This window comes from Hyperolius riggenbachi, chromosome 10, assembly GCF_040937935.1.
Source record: "Hyperolius riggenbachi isolate aHypRig1 chromosome 10, aHypRig1.pri, whole genome shotgun sequence".
Taxonomy (NCBI): Eukaryota; Metazoa; Chordata; class Amphibia; order Anura; family Hyperoliidae; genus Hyperolius; species Hyperolius riggenbachi.
The window spans coordinates 132,253,446-132,266,932 of NC_090655.1; the positions used below are offsets into that span (position 1 = coordinate 132,253,446).

The 13,487-nt window shown below is 42.7% G+C and overlaps 1 protein-coding gene across 6 annotated transcripts in view; it reads right to left on the reverse strand.

Moving 5' to 3' along the window:
- Positions 1 to 13,487, reverse strand: part of LOC137536102 (cGMP-dependent protein kinase 2-like) — an 843,621-nt gene that overhangs the window by 644,973 nt on the left and 185,161 nt on the right. For 4 of the 6 annotated variants that reach the window (XM_068258139.1, XM_068258141.1, XM_068258140.1 and 1 more), the window contains one exon: positions 743 to 865. The gene's annotated coding sequence lies outside the window, so the exon portion shown is untranslated. Of the gene's footprint in view, positions 1 to 742; positions 866 to 5,266; positions 5,293 to 13,487 lie in introns of those variants that run through there. The other 2 variants (XM_068258142.1, XM_068258143.1) reach the window with 2 other exon arrangements.

Sequence of the window (13,487 nt, forward strand, 5' to 3'; positions counted from 1 at the left end):
ACTTCCGGGTCTTGCTGATCCATCCCCACCTAGTAGTATAGGTGAATTGCAAACAAAGTAACAAGACTGCATCCTGTGCTAAACATTCTTGTAACACAGTTTAATGCAAGTACAAATATGTCAAAACAGTGTCTAGTCTAGTAAATGAAAAATAAATTAATACAAATAAAAATATTCTAGATAAAAATAGTCCATTGGCATGATGTAATGACCCCATCACCAGGATGTCCCATTCTGGATTTGATATACTGAAAAGAAATGAAAGGCCTTATTTATAAACTCCCATGGGTTGCCACTGCCACTGTGTAGCTTGCCTTGCATCCCATTAGTCATATGAAATTGATTGTATGTCATCTTAATGAACTCTCAAAAGCAGTATTCCTTAACTTAACTCAAGATTAACAATTACCCTCAAATATATGAAGTTTTGAAGACATTTTGATGGTCCAATGAAACACTGACACCGTCAAAGGAAACCATTTGACTTTCAAAACATTGTATATTTTGAATGGTTTGCTGCAGCTTTAACAAACATAAAGAGCTATAGCAATAATAGATACACAATGTGAACTATGATGTCATTAATTTAGCACGAAACCACATTTTCATGGAGTTTACATCATATTCCAACAATGTAAATGAGCCTACTTGTTTGAATGAATAAATAAATATGCGTTGTGAAGTCTGATAGGGTAAAGGTAACCATAGTGTATTTTCAGTGAGTTATTATCATACTGTTTACCTTAAAGTAATCTTTCCCTTGAGTTCCGGATTTTGTTTTAATGTCTGCTATTCGTATTTTTCTTACTGGATTGCGCACACAGACATTCTGTTGCTTTCTCCGGTGGCTGGATGAGGCAGCCCTCTGACAAAATTACATACAAAAAATATTACTTATGAATGTATCATAAAATCAGTTTTAGCAAGTAGGTGAAAAAAAAAACCTCTCATACAGGACACTTTAGCTAGCCATATGGTACTAGCTCAGGTAAATTATCAATCTCTTACTGAAAAAGAGAAAGAGGACAAGGCTCTCATAGAGTATAATGCCCTCATTTCAATGGTAAACCTGCTAAAATTACTCTTACAATGTATAATAACTAAAAGGCAAAGCATATCAAAGCTCACATAGACAGGAACCGCCTCCAATAAGCCGTTGAACCAAGGCCATCTGTGGAACCAGCAATAGATGAAAACAGGAGGGGAAAAGTTAAATCAGTCCTCTGACTCCATGTGCGTCTGTATCACCCACTACGTGTTTCAAGGCTCTGCCTCTTCATCGAGTCACCTCAGCAAACCCAGCCTGCACTATAAGGAGTTATCTGCTTGATTATTCATTCATGTTTTTTATAATAAATGAATGAATAATCAAGCGGATGACTCCTTATAGTGCAGACTGGATTTGCTGAGATCACCTAATGAAAATGAGTAGCGTGTAACCCAGCCACACACAGGGTCAGAGGACTGTTTGAACTTTTTTCCTCCTGTTTTCATCTATTGCTGGTTCCACCACTGGACACAGTTGTATGGTGTAATGGATTGCGGAGACACCGCCGCGCGGTCTGGCAGCGGGGCGGCTGTCTCCGCGTTCAGACCGGCGGTTTCCGCACAGCACCGTGCGTCTGGTGTGTCTGAGCCTAGTAGTGTACACAGATGGAGAGCTACGCACGTTAGGAGGCAGGACCTTTATGCCAATAGGAGAGGGATCAGCTGATCAGGACGATCAGCTGATCCCAGCGTAGTAGGTGATTGGCTAAGTGGGGCTGGGCGGCACTGAGGAGTGCTGCTCTATATATACTTCTTGCCTGTCAGTTGCTGGTTGTCTGCCGTTGCGAATAATTACGTGTGAGCACTCAGACCAGTCAGATCCTACAGTGTGTTAGAACCAGGAGGACCTGGGAATTCACACTTAGCCAGAATACGGTTGTGTTATATGTTGGACCAGTTCCAGGGTGTTGAGACCATGGACCTCACACCCAAGCTTAGGGATACTGTGTCATTGCTGTGTTATAATTTAGACCAGTTCCAGGGTGTTGAGACCACGGACCTCACACCCAAGCTTAGGGATACTGTGTCATTACTGTGTTACACTCTAGACTAGTTCCCGGGTGTCGAGATCAAGGAGCTCACACCCCAGTCTAGGACTCTGTTATATTTATATGTTATGACTATTTGCTCTGTCGACCTTTCTCTTGCTTTCTGATTCGGTACATCTGCATATCTGTCTACCTGCCAGACTCTGCCTGTACCGGTTACCGAATCAGTCTTCTGTCTCTGTACCTCATCTGCTCGTGTGTTGCCGACCTGGCCTGCCCGTCTATCCTAGCTGTCACTCTCCCTGAGTGCTCAGTCTATCAGTATTAGCAGTGACACCATTCCATCAGGTGTCAGCTGCAACCAGTACTCCCGCTCCTCAGATAGTCCGGCCTGTTAGCAGCCAGTGATCCCTTCCTATGGCTGCAGTACAGTTCACCATCTAATACTGTTATCCCTGGTTACCAGGTCCTCACTATCAAGTGATAGTTTCTGCACTGCCCAGGGTCACCTGCCCCTCAGGTGGCTCTTGGCCGAGTCTCTTATATCTCCCGCTCCTCGGGAGATAGCCTCCAGTTCATCAAATACATTCACTCATTAGGTGTCCAGAGGTTAGTCATACTTGGATTATTGGTGATTCTGCAGATCATCCATAATCGAGTATACATCTGTATTGTTGCTGATTCTGCAGATCATCAACAATCAGATTATCTCTGTGTGCTGACACCGATCGTTACATATGGCTTATTGGAGAAGGTTCCTGTCTGCTTGAGCTGTATTTTTAATCATTATAAGTGTAATTTTAGCATGTTTACGATTAAACAGAGTATTTTACTCTATGAGAGCACTCCTCTCCTTCTCTTTTTCAGTCACTTTACTGGAGCTGCACTTTGGAAGACTTTTCCAGTGAACCTTTTTAGAAATTCATTGGAACATCTATATCCTTTATCCAGAGCACAGATGCTTTTTGATTTGATGATGTATTGGATACTAGTATCAATCACGCCACCATGGCTGGCTGTGGACAGTTTGAAGTAATGCAATGCTGTGAAGCCATTGATCACGTATTGTTCTTGCACACTTAAGAGAGGCCTTGCCTACTCAATGTTTGTATGATAAAATAATCAAACATCAATTCACATGGCCTCTGTTTTAATAGATTTTTATTAGATTTGAGGTTTCCATCACATCTAATGTCTAGTTTTTTAAAGTGTAATAAGGTTGATATCTAATTTGTTTCTCATAATTTACCACACCTTGGGGTTGAGGACTATTTCCACTGAGCCCAAATCCAGGCCAAATCTGCAGGATTTCCCCGCATACAAGAGTGGTGGGGAACGCTGCCAATCTCTGCAATGGCTTGCCGTCCAGATCGCAAATTCTGGACGGCATGCTGCAGCGCACAGCCAATTACTAAAGCTCCCAGTGGAAACAGGCCCTGACTCACAAAACTTAACTCATAAATTATCTCACTTTGCTTATTAACTCTTGTTTTACCTCTCCTTAAAGAGATTCTGACAAAATGTACACCCTCATTTCTAATATCCTACATGTAGCAGTACCTGTGCTGATGTGATGTGTCTTACTGCAGCCTCTTATAGTTCCCCCTTCTCCCCACTGTACCCATTTTTACTTGCTTTGTCAAGGCTTGTCGAGGGAGATCAGGAAGGTGCTGCCTCTGCTGAAATGGGGAAGTGCAATGCTCACAGCGTGTCTGTGAGCCTGAGGGAGCTGACACTTGCAGAAAAGCTGTGAAGAGTGCAGAGCCCAGACACTCGGTTTAGAATAATAGCTGTGAGGACTCAGGAGTCACATTCCAGACACGCTTGAGAGGGCACATCTCACGGAGCACGCTGCTCACTTCTGGGGTCCCGGCCATCTCTTTTGTTTATCGACAGTTTTTAAAACTGTTGATTTATAGCCAGGATAGCAGTGGGGAGCAGCTAAAAAGGCACAGAGGGGGCACGGACATGACAAGGATCAATGTGGTATGCTTATTTATATATGGACATTTGTAGTTACCCACAATGCACTACTACTAAATATGCAAATTTAGTAGTAGTGCATTGTGGGTAACCACAAATGTTCCCTTATAACTGAATTATTGCAAATTTCCTTCTGTTTTAAGAAGGCAATTACACCAAGCTTTGCTTTTTTAGTAGGAGGGCTTTTTGGTTCCTTTTTTCCCCTTATACATTCCTAGTAGTTTGGGTCACCCTGAGCTGCTTGGTAACTCTGTTGTACTAATCCAAGCCCTATTTCATACAGCCTTATCAATCCCTGCCATGTACTGATGAGGACCAAAAGTCAGAAACAGGCTGTCTACATGTGTTTTTGATATGGCTGTGTAAAACTTAAAGCTATAGGTTTGCTATACACCAGCGGTTCTGGATGCTTGCTTGGTTTAACAAGGGCGAAAAGGGATAATTTGCATATTTAGTAGTAGTGCATTGTGGGTAACTACAAATGTTCACTTATAACTGAATTATTGCAGATTTCCTTCTTTTTTAAGAAGGCAATTACACCAAGCTTTGCTTTTTTAGTAGGAGGGCTTTTTGGTTCCTTTTATCCCCCCATACATTCCTAGTAGTTTGGGTCACCCTGAGCTGCTTGGTTACTCTGTTATTTATATATCGTTGCGAACTTACAGTTCCTCTTTAACTTATCTGACTCATGACTTATCTTATCTGCTTGTCTCATGAATTAGCTCTCCTTATAGTTAAGGTGGAAATTAAAGAGGGGACATGACTCTATGGAGTAAGAAGTAGGGAGGTGGACAACAGAGCAAATTTTCCGCGGGTAGAATAAGGAGGTAAAAAAAAGGAATCGGAATTACTTTTGGCATCCCTGTCACTAAAGATCTGGTGTGCAGGATACATATGCAACATTATGGACACTTATACATATGCTAGATTCTCAGCTAAGATGACTCTAGATGCCACCCCCCCCCCCCCCCCCCCCCGGGAGCTGAGTGTCAGGTGAGATAATTTAGGAGAACATTTTTGTTAATAAACCCTCTGGGAAGTACTGAAAAGAAGAAATATCATTAATGAGAGATCATTCATGAGATACCGTACATATATGTGGATAGGCCATCTTGAGCATAAGCTTTGACTCGCCAAAACATGACCTCCAATGCTCTGTCATAGAAAATCACCTTGCATAGCATGCATTGGAGCATGGCAGGGAATGCAGAGTGCATGTTAGAGCATAATGTAACATGTATATCTACCTGACCTCGCTTTGGGCCCTGCAGCTTCTTAACTAGCTGCTAGAGCTCCAGACTGACTGTCATGTGACTGCAGTGAGCTTGGAGCTGTAATGGGCAATTCAGCAGTTTCCAGGGAGATGCGTGGATGCAAGTCACAGCAAAGAAAGGTAAGAAGTTTTGAATCAGGATGATACCATTTATTGGCTAACTTAGAGATGGATAAACAGTGAGGTTTCGACTTATAAAAAGCCTTCGTCGGACTGGTTCCTGACCAGAACTGAAAAACACAGCTTATATACACTGACATACAGAGGAGAAACATTCTTTAGCAAACATAAATGTAATTAGATGCCTTAACTGTTACTGAGGAGGCTTTCCCAGGCATCCTGGCTAAATTGATAAGATATACATTCTGCTGCATGCTCCAATGGCAGCTCTGCATGCGAGGGCTGCACAAATGCACACATCATCCATGGTATATCACTCATGGATAAGCCGACCCCTGCGCTTTGTACCAAAAATGAGGGTGTCAAAAAGTTGGCTTATTAGCAGTGATATACAATAAGTTTTGTGGATTAAACCACTTAATTCATCCAACTTCATTCATAAAATAACTTTTCAGCACAAATCAAGCCAGCCGGGCACTGAAAATAACTTTTTATTGATTATCTTTAAAAGCAGCTATACTTTTGTAGTGGGAAAAAAAGTTCTTTAGAACAAGTATATACTTTGCAAATATTTCAGCTGATATTTCTAAGCATTACTTATTTACTTTTACTCTCTCTTACAACCTTGGGTTGTGAACAGATATGTGTGATCATGAATTCCCCACATTTATAGGACAATGGCCTACAGGAATGAAGCATTTAGTGCAGAAAGAAATAAGGTTGCAAAATAGAAATTTAGAGCAGATAGAACTACTGATTCCAGTGCTGCTAGAAAGGATAATATGAAATATCTCATCGCCGCTTGTAGACAGAACTACAAAGATTTTTTTAATATATGCAAATTTATGACCCTCTCTGCAGTACTCATAAAAAAAAAAAACAAATCTGCAAGAACAAGTAGCAGGTCTTCCTGCTGTCAGTACTTGCTCGCACAGGAATATAACTGCAGAAATGACATGAAATAAACAACACCATACCCCCTGACTGGCCACCGTACTGCACCAGCCTCTGCACTGGAGTTGAGACTGGCTAAAAATCATGTGAGTGGTCAATGTCTGCGATAACACCTTGCAAAGCTATGTCCACAAAGGCCCATTTGTCTTCAAGAGGCTGGATGGAAGGCAGGCGGGTCCTTCATCAGGTGTGGTCCCGCCCCTTGTCATCTAGCCTCTGCTCCAATGCAGGAGCTGGTGTATGTTCAGGTGGATTTGCAGGAGTACACACTCCAATGATATTCATTTTGTATCAGTAAGTATTTATAGGAGGAAGACTTAATTGACTTCCCCTATTGGGCACTAAGTCAAGCTTGACAGAGGTTCACTTTATGCTCAAGGGGTGGCTGGAATACATTGACCAGTTTCCAGGAAGTGCTTTATCTCTTGCCAGGAAGCAAAAAATACTTGCCTTTATCACAACACTCTCTCTATGGAAAGAGCTTCTAGTTTTATAATGGGGAACTCTTACATAGTGTGAAAAACCTGTGTGCTATATTAAAGATGCTGGTTGAAATGTTGGTGCAAGTGACATGTTTATTTTAGTTATTTGCCAGGATAAGTCCTTTTCTGTAGATGTTAACAAGCACTGCATGTACTTGTGATACAAAGAAAAAGATATCTGTCATTACAACAACAATCCAGGTGAGAGTACATTGGTGAACTCACAGTACAAACACAATCATAGAGCTGCTGATAAATGAAAATAAAAAAAAAGATACTGAGTAAATGTAGAGCTATTGCTGAAACAAGAATCTGTCAGGCTTCACTTGTAGCTTTGGGTAGCAGGCCCTAAGATCATTTTTTTTTTATTGTCTATTAAATAGTTGGAATAAACAGTACACTTGTCTGGTCTTTTGTCGCACATAACTCCCAAGTCCCCACGGTGGTTCTTTAAAGAGACTCCGTAACAAAAATTGCATCCTGTTTTTTATCATCCTACAAGTTCCAAAAGCTATTCTAATGTGTTCTGGCTTACTGCAGCACGTTCTACTATCACCATCTCTGTAATAAATCAACTTATCTTTCTCTTGTCAGACTTGTCAGCCTGTGTCTGGAAGGCTGCCAAGTTCTTCAGTGTTGTGGTTCTGTGATGCATTTCCCTCCTCCAGGCCCCTCTCTGCACACTGCCTGTGTATTATTTAGATTAGTGCAGCTTCTCTCTGCTCTATTATCTTTTACAAGCTGGATAAATCGTCCTCTGAGCTGGCTGGGCTTTCACATACTGAAGAATTACATACAGGCACAGCTGTCTGCACTCTGCAGGAAGAAACAGCCTGACACTTCAGTGGAAGATAGCTGCAGAGGGAAAGAAGCACACAAATGATCTCTTGAGATTAAAAAGGAAGGGTGTATACAGCCTGCTTGTGTATGGATGTATTTTCTATGTGTGGACATACAGTACATCAACCTACTTCCTGTTTTGGTGGCCATTTTGTTTGTTTATAAACAAACTTTTTAAAACTGTTTTTAACCACTTTTAATGCGGCGGGGAGCGGCGAAATTGTGACAGAGGGTAATAGGAGATGTCCCCTAACGCACTGGTATGTTTACTTTTGTGCGATTTTAACAATACAGATTCTCTTTAAAGATGAATTAGCTTTCTGCACTTGCATATGGTACAACATGTGCAGGTCCAATTGAGATTTACCATCATGTCCAGTAGGTCTGTAACTGAATTGACTTCCAATCAAAAGCTGATCATTTTCATCAGATCATTTGTCAATCACCAAAACAAGTAACAAGCTGGCACATCCAAAGAAATATCTTTATTGGTTCCATATAAAAGCATATGGCCAACAACTCACACTAGGCGATGTGTATCCAGCAAGTCATCCCTGCCACTTGCTGGATACACATTGCTTAGTGCGAGTGTCTTAAGGAGCCTGACTCCCTTCTTCTTAAATAGGAGTTTTTACACAGCTGCAGACAAATTTTGCCTGAGAGCAAATCTTGTCTTGATAAAGTTGATACTAGTTTCAAAGGCTCTAACACCTGGACAGGGGCATGGCGGAGGGGGATCCATGCCAAAAGTCCCACCAAATATTAAGGAGTTGACGCAGAGTCAGATTTCAATCCCTAAAGGGCAGAAATCACAGTCCATTCCTACATTTGAGGAAAAGGGCTGATTTAAAATGTCTTTTACCACCACCACTAGGAATGGTAGGCAGGCCTGCTGCCAGCCTGGCTGACACCTGCTGTCTTTAAATTTCAAAAACACAAATATGTTATATCTTCAAAAATAACTTTGTCAAACAAGGTAAACTAAAAAAAAAAAAAAAGGAGGGTGCCAGTTCATGCACACCAGTCACCGCCACCACCACCCTCCTTTTTCATTCTTGGTTCTTCAAACACCTTGATGGAGTTTCAGGTAGCCTGCAGTTCATTGCTTGCAAGCCTACACTGCATGGCTCTGCAGTGGAATTGGTGGCATCACCACCAGGAACGGTAGGCAGTCCTGCTGCTGACACCTGCTGTCTTAACATTTCAGAAAAAAATTGTAGAATTTTATTTTATAAGAAGTTTTTTTTTTCAAAATGTCAAAAACACAAATTTGTTATATACATACATGTAATTTTTTAAAAATAACTTTGTCAAACAATGTAAACTAAAAAAAAAGAAGGGTCCCAGTTCACGCACACCAGCCGCCACCACCACCCTCCCTTCTCATTCTTGGTTCTTCAGACACCATGATGGACTTTCAGGTAGCCTGCATTTCATTGCTTCCAAGCCTCCACTGTCTGGGTCTGCAGTGGAATTGGTGGCACCACCACCACCACGAATGGCAGGCAGGCCTGCTGCCAGCCTGCCACCCACTGACCACCAATGGAAACTGGCGGCAAGCCTCCACTGCGTGAATCTGCATTGGAGTTGGGTGACACCACCACATCACCCGCACCACGAATGGCAGGCAGGCCTGCTGCCAGCAAGACAACTGCTGACTTAACATTTTTTGAAAATTATCATTGTGATTATATATATATATATATATATATATATATATATATATATATATATATATATATATATATATATATCCTTGAAATTTAGTTTTTTTTAATAAATAAATTAGTTTTTTTTAATTTGTTATACATAACAAATCTATACATAAATAACTTTTAAAAATATTTTTTTCTATCAATAACTTTCAAAAATAGTCCCAAGAAGAAAAAAATCAGCTGTACACTGAACCATTGATAGTTTATCACACTTCATCCGAAGATTATACAGTATATGCTCCAACCCCAAAAGCATGTCACAAAAAAAAAGGACATCTCTGAACATCATGCATCTTTTAAAGTGAACCTAAAGTCACTTAAAAAAAACGAGATTAACTCACCTGGGGCTTCCCTCAGCCCCCTGCAGACGATCGGTGCCCTCGCAGCTCCGCTCCGATGTCCCAGGACCCGCCGGCGAGCACTTCCGGTTTGGCCGTCACCGGCCGACAGGGATGGGAACGCGAGTGATTGTTCGCGTTCCCAGCCTGTATATCGCCCCCTATGCTGCTATTGCGGCCAGGAGGTCGCAATAGCAGCATAGGGGGCGATATACAGGCTGGGAACGCGAACAATCACTCGCGTTCCCATCCCTGTCGGCCGGTGACGGCCAAACCGGAAGTGCTCGCCGGCGGGTCCTGGGACATCGGAGCGGAGCTGCGAGGGCACCGATCGTCTGCAGGGGGCTGAGGGAAGCCCCAGGTGAGTTAATCTCGTTTTTTTTAAGTGACTTTAGGTTCACTTTAAGTGCACTGATCCTTTTTGTAACTGGAAGCTGAATAGAATAAATAACTTATACAGATTGTTAATTTATGGTCACATAATACACCAGGTCCTGGCTTTTTTTTAAGTCACTGCTCACGTCTAAGCAGCCACCCCGCTGTGCTATTTGACAGAACAGTATTGGCTGTAAACATTTTATGAATTGTGTCCTGATCTCTGCAAAGGATCATTAGCATAATCACACTGCCCAATTCATCATATAGACAATATGTGTTTGCTTATCTACGGAATACCAGCCAATCAGTGTTTAAGAAGGGAAGCAAGCGTGCTTGTTATGCAGATTAAGTCCAAATGCAGTAATAAACATTTTGCAGAAAACATCTGGTTTAAAGCAACTCATTTAAAATGTAAATCAAATGGGGTAATACTAATTTATTTGTATGTGAAGCATCCCTGTTGGCAACAAGTCCATGATATGGTGCTGAGCCGCAAAATGGTTCATAGGGATTTGACTTTATAACATTTAAAGATTTCTTTTTCCATAATAGCATATAAAAAATTTCTGGCTTTGTGGATTAACACCATGTGACTAGTAAAAATATGTGCCACAACATCGCCTCGTTATAGGACACAGTCTAAGGATTTAAAAGCTTTTTTTTTTAACCCATGCAGTGTGCTAATTTTATTTTGCTGTTATTGGAGTGATCCAGAGTCTCTCCGCTAAACAGAAATAAGAAAAGCAGGAGTCACAAAGTATGAATAGACACACTATTGTTTGCTAATCACTTAGGTCATACAATAATCAGATGTCTATAAGAACATCAGAGAGAGATCTTTGCAAAAATCACACAGGTTGTGAGTGACCAAGTTGGGATGCAGCACATGTAGGAATTCACACAGAGGAAGATATTACTGGAAGATAGGAGCTGATACAACTTTAATATGAAATAGAAAGGATTCACAACGGAAGAGCGGTTTTAAAATGAAAAGGGCTGATTCTGAACATGGAAGAGAATGGCTGCTGCATATGGAAGAAGAAAAGGGCTGCTTCACATGGAAGAAAATGGCAGCTTTACATGAAAGAGGGTAGTTGCTATACATGGAAGAGGATGGCTGCTGCATATGGAAGAGGGTGGCTGCTGTACATAGAAGAGGATGGCTTATGCACATGGAAGAGAGTGGCTCCTGTACATGGAAGAGGAAGGCTGCTGTACACAGAAGAGGAAGGCTGCTGTACATGGAAGATGACTGCTGTACATGGAAGAGGATGGCTGCTGTACATGGAAGATGACTGCTGTACATGGAAGAGGATGGCTGCTGTACATGGAAGAGGAAGGCTGCTGTAAATGGAAGAGGATGGCTGCTATACATGGAAGAGGATGGCTGGTATACATGGAAGAGGACAGCTGATGTACATGGAAGAGGATGGCTGCTGTACATGGAAGAGAGTGGCTCCTGTACATGGAAGAGGAAGGCTGCTGTACACAGAAGAGGAAGGCTGCTGTACACAGAAGAGGAAGGCTGCTGTACATGGAAGAGGATGGTTGCTGTACGTGGAAGAGGATGGCTGCCGTACATGGAAGATGACTGCTGTACATGGAAGAGGATGGCTGCTGTACATGGAAGAGGAAGGCTGCTGTAAATGGAAGAGGATGGCTGCTGTAAATGGAAGAGGGTGGCTACTGTAAATGGAAGAGGATGGCTGCTGTACATGGAAGAGGATGGCTGCTGTACATGGAAAGAGGATGGCTGGTATACATGGAAGAGGACGACTGCTACATATGTAAGAGGATAGCTGCTATACATGGAAGAGGATGACTGCTGTACATGGAAAATGATGGCTGCTGTACATGGAAGAGGGTAGTTGCTGTACATGGAAGAGGATGGCTACTATACATGGAGTAGTGAGGTTGCTGCCCATGGAAGAGGGTGGCTGCTGTACATGGAAGAGGATGGCTGTTACATATGAAAGAGGATGGCTGCTGTACATGGAAGAGGAAAGCTGCTGTACATGGAAGAGGACGGTTGCTGTACATGGAAGAGGACGGTTGCTGTACATGGAAGAGGGTGGCTGCTGTACATGGAAGAGGATGGCTGCTGCACATAGAAGAGGATGGCTGCTGCACATAGAAGAGGATGGCTTATGCACATGAAAGAGAATGCCTGCTGCACGTGGAAGAGGATGGCTGCTGTACATGGAAAAGGGTAGTTGCTGTACATGGAAGAGGATGGCTGCTGTACATGGAAGAGGATTGTTGCTGTACATGGAAGAGGGTAGTTGCTGTACATGGAAGAGGATGGCTGCTGTACATGGAAGAGGATTGTTGCTGTACATGGAAGAGGGTAGTTGCTGTACATGGAAGAGGATGGCTGCTGTACATGGAAGAGGATGACTGCTGTACACGGAAGAGGATGGCTGCTGTACATGGAAGAGGATGGCTGCTGTACACGGAAGAGGATGGCTGCTGTACATGGAAGATGAAGGCTGCTGTAAATGGAAGAGGGTGGCTGCTGTACATGGAAGAGCATGGCTACTGTACATGGAATAGTGAGGCTGGTGCCCATGGAAGAGAGTGACTGCTGTACATGGAAGAGGATGGCTGCTGTACTTAGAAGAGGATGGCTGCTGTACATGGAAGAGGATGGCTGCTGTACTTAGAAGAGGATGGCTGCTGTACATGGAAGAGCATGGCTACTGTACAGGGGCGGACTGGCCTGGGGGGAAGGGGGGCAATCTCCCCCGGGCCGCCTCCTGTCTCCTGTATTAGGGCCGCTCAGGGCCACGTTTTACATCTATGTTGGTCCCGCAGCGGCCCTTTAAAGAGACTCCGTAACAAAAATTGCATCCTGTTTTTTATCATCCTACAAGTTCCAAAAGCTATTCTAATGTGTTCTGGCTTACTGCAGCACGTTCTACTATCACCATCTCTGTAATAAATCAACGTATCTCTCTCTTGTCAGACTTGTCAGCCTGTGTCTGGAAGGCTGCCAAGTTCTTCAGTGTTGTGGTTCTGTGATGCATCTCCCCCCTCCAGGCCCCTCTCTGCACACTGCCTGTGTGTTATTTAGATTATGGCAGGTTCTTTCTGCTCTATTATCTTTTACAAGCTGGATAAATCCTCCTCTGAGCTGGCTGGGCTTTCACATACTGAGGAATTACATACAGGAAGAGCTGTCTGCACTCTGCAGGAAGAAAAAGCCTGACACTTCAGTGGAAGATAGCTGCAGGGGGAAAGAAACACACAAATGATCTCTTGAGATTAAAAAGGAAGGCTGTATACAGCCTGCTTGTGTATGGATGTATTTTCTATGTGTGGACATACTGTACAGCAACCTACTTCCTGTTCTGGTGGCCATTTTGTTT